Below are 3,700 nucleotides of genomic sequence, written 5' to 3'. Positions count from 1 at the left end.
TTTGCTTGACTAGCCAGCACCCCAACTTGTTCAGGGTGGCCAGTGCTTGTGCCGCGACTACCCCAGGCACGAGAAAGGAAGCAGCAATAATTTGTCCGGGGTTCCATACGGTTACTTTGTCATCACACTCTTCTGTGAAGGTGTGAACATGTCTTCTCGCTCTGTGATGATGTTTGGCCTGGATCATGGTCATATTTGGGGTGAGAAGGGTTAATTTTCCTACCGTGCATGCCCGCCCATGATCCTTGCAGGGACCGCCGGCCATGCCCTATCTCCACAGATCAAAAACAGGCCAGGCGGCAGGGTCATATGGCTAGAGAAGGACTACGTAACATTATCAATCTTTTTACACCATTGTGATGCATTTTTAAAGATTCCATTCCCTGTCACCTCCCAGACTGTCTTATTGCTGCAATCCCTTCCTGTATAGTTAAAGTTCACACACCAATGTGCTCCTAAGGAGCCCAGCAATTCTAGCTCCTGGGAAGGATTGGCATACGGACTGCCCACCCTTGACCACCAGGCATCCCAAAGTTCATGTGCATCATTGCGGCTGATATTACTGCATATTGGGATTCCTGATATGGATTGATTACAAAGCTGCTTGAGCTCAATCAGGTCCAGGGGAAGTCCCACCAAGCACGTCAAGAAGCGGTTTTGCGGAGTGGCTGTACTAAGACAGATGACGTCTTGACTTGTGACATTTGCCAAGGTAATCCACACATTCTCCTTAGCCTGAGGGACTATCCATCCCTGCATGACGCAGGCAGATATTGCCAGAAAATACCCTGAAATGGGGCTCATCTTGACTGGCTCTCAGTCCTCGTTTGGTATTCCGAGGGATGCGTCAACAAGTCAAATCAGCCCTGCAGGTATCCAGCGAGGCTCGTTATCTGTGGAGACACAAGCATAACCTTTCCCCCATGTTATTAAGTCTCCTGGTTCACTCCATTGACCCATTTCCAGGTTCTTATAGCAAACCTGAGGCTGTTCTCGCCCTGCAGGACATGAGGAATGCTTATTAACTGCACTTTGGTCCGTATAACGGTTTAAGAAGTTGAGAACATATAGGGCTTTCCGTAGCTGCTCTTGTGGGGAGGCACTGGGGCTATTCCCCCTTTTTTGTTTTTCAAGCATGTCTTTTAGAGTACGATGGGTACGTTCCACTATTGCCTGGCCAGTTGGGGAATAGGGAATTCCAGTCACATGAGTGACCCCCCAGGTCTGCAGAAATGCCCGCGTTCGCTGTGCAGTGTACACGGGACCACTGTCAGTTTTAATTTGAGTGAAACCCCCATTGTGGTGAAACAGGCAAGCCAGTGACGACATACATCACGGCTTTTTTCCCCAGCATGGGCAGTAGCAACAATGTAATGGGAAAAGGTATCTACAGAGACATGGACATATTTCAGTCTTCCAAATGAGGGATAATGGGTAACGTCTGTCTGCCAGACATTGCAGGTTTGCAGGCCTTGAGGGCTGGTCCCTGAGTAGGGTGGTAACGGAGATACATTTTGGCAGTCGGGGCAACTTTGGATAATGTCTTGGGCCTGGTCTCTTGTGATAAGTTTTTTGTAGTGCTTTTACATTTTGGTCAAAAAAAAAAATCATGGGACAATTTAGCCTGCTGATAGGTGTTCGGTGTCAAGACAGCTGCCGTGAAACGGTCAGCAACATGATTGCCTTGGGCAATCGGCCCAGTTAGAGTGGTGTGAGAGTGAACATGTAAAACAAAATAGTCATGCTCTTTTGTTCCAACAAAAACAACAGTTGCTCCTTCAGAAGAAGAAACAATTGTTGATTCACGAGGGTTCTCAAAAAGGATCATTCCAAGCGTTAGATAATGACCGTAACATACAGAGAGTCAGCACCAACGTTCAAAGGCTCTGCCTTGGACAGTGTGAAGGCTCGGACAGGAGCTGCAGAAGCAGATATTGGGTTGTTTGTCTGGGGTGTCTTCCTCATCCGAAATCCATCTTCTTCCTTAAACTGTTTATTCTCCTCCTGTAACCTCTGAACTTCTACTTGAAGCCTCTTATATTCTTCCATTACTTTCTTAACTTCTTTGTCATACAAAGAGAAACTTATTGATTTAGACATTACAGAAGAATCTGTCTTTGTTGCAGTAGTAGATACAATTTTATTTATTTCTATGTCACCAGGTGTATCATTTTCTGCTGGCAGCTCACACACACACCTAAGTTTCGAATGCCTGAGTTCTTCTGGTTTTGCCTCTTTCCATAGCTGCTTCCATATCTGAAGTATCAGCTGGAGCAAACAAACTGGTTTTTTTGTTTTTATTTTCTTTTTTTTTCCCATAAACTTGTATTTACTTTTCCCATTAGGATCATATTCAAAAGGCTGTAGCATCACAGAAACGTTAATTGATGTTCCTGCATCGATAATTGCACTGTTAGGTCTTACACAGTATCTACCTGGTGCTGTGGTCTTAACTTTGAAGCACACATTTCTGTCTGTAGGATTGCCGAGTTTCAGGTTTGTGGTGACAACATCTGTGAAAGGCCCTTTGAATTTGAGCTCATGCTGTGGTTTGAGGCTGAGGCCCTGCTCCGCTTTCACCATGTTCCTCCTTCTGCTGCTCAGCTGTGGCGGCACCAGGCAGAGAGAGGGAGGGCTGAGCAGGAGGGGAAGGAAGGCAGGAAGGAAAGGAGGGAGGGAAGGAAGGCAGGCGATGGGTGTGCCCAGCTGGTGTAGTCATGCCCTGCTGAGCGGCGCCCCCCCCCCCCCCCCCCGCCCTGGTCGATAGCTTCTTCCCAGAAGGCCGGGGTCAGGGCAGGGGGTTGTGGGCAGTCCGCACTCGCGGGCAGCCCTGTCTCTTGAGGCGGGGGTGGTTCTTAAGGGGCCATAAGATGGGCACAGCAAGGCGCATTAAGCAGCAGATAGAGGTCCGGCTCCTGTTCCAGATCAGTCAGCCCTGGGTTAAAGGGATCGCCAAGCTCGGAATCCGGCCCGGTTTTTAATGAGGGTTTTTTGGTGCCCTTATCGGCTGTTGCTGTGTAGAGCGGGAGTTTAGCCACATTTACTGCTTGTAAGTGGTAGAGGACAGAAAAGACCTGTTGCCAAGTCATTAAAAGTCCCTTCGCTTTATCATCGCTCTGTCGCCCCAATTCATCCCCAATATGTTTCCACACTGCAATGTTTAACATTCCCTCCTGCGGAAACCAGGAGAGCTAGGAGATACTTCCCCCATGAGTCTTTAAAATTTTCTGTAACACATCCACTTGATTTCTCTGTTCTCTTGTAAGAGATTGCCCCATGGTTCCCAGCTGCTCACCTGCCGTCCAGCGGTGGTGATGAGAGCGCTCAGTTGTCAACTATCCTGAAGTTCAGCTGGGCTATGCCACCAGATTCATTGTCCCTGTTTTTCATGTTTCTGTTTTTCATGTACCTGTTTTTGAAGTCCCGATTCAGGTGCCATTTGTGGCATATGAAGACACAGACCTCAGGTAGGGTGGTGCAAGAGATCCCATTTATTGAGACAACAGTGGCTGGTTATATAGTGACCAAGCCCATCCCTTCCTCCTTCCGTGTGTCTCCTGTGCATTGTGGCATCTTGTGATAGGTAGGAAGGCACACTGTGATCACTGGCATGTAGGCAGGAAGGCACAACATGATCACTGGCAACTCACGTGCACACATTCTGGCCACAGATCATAGTTACCACATCATCACTTTCTGC

General features: G+C 48.0%; 1 pseudogene; it reads right to left on the bottom strand.

The window, feature by feature from the left end:
• Positions 1-1,539: 1,539 nt before the first annotated feature.
• Positions 1,540-2,680, bottom strand: LOC135328013 (vesicle-associated membrane protein-associated protein B/C-like; annotated as a pseudogene).
• Positions 2,681-3,700: the final 1,020 nt, after the last annotated feature.

The sequence above is a fragment of the Dromaius novaehollandiae genome, chromosome 3 (genome assembly GCF_036370855.1).
Source record: "Dromaius novaehollandiae isolate bDroNov1 chromosome 3, bDroNov1.hap1, whole genome shotgun sequence".
Classification (NCBI taxonomy): domain Eukaryota; kingdom Metazoa; phylum Chordata; class Aves; order Casuariiformes; family Dromaiidae; genus Dromaius; species Dromaius novaehollandiae.
This window is presented reverse-complemented; position numbering and strand designations above follow the sequence as displayed.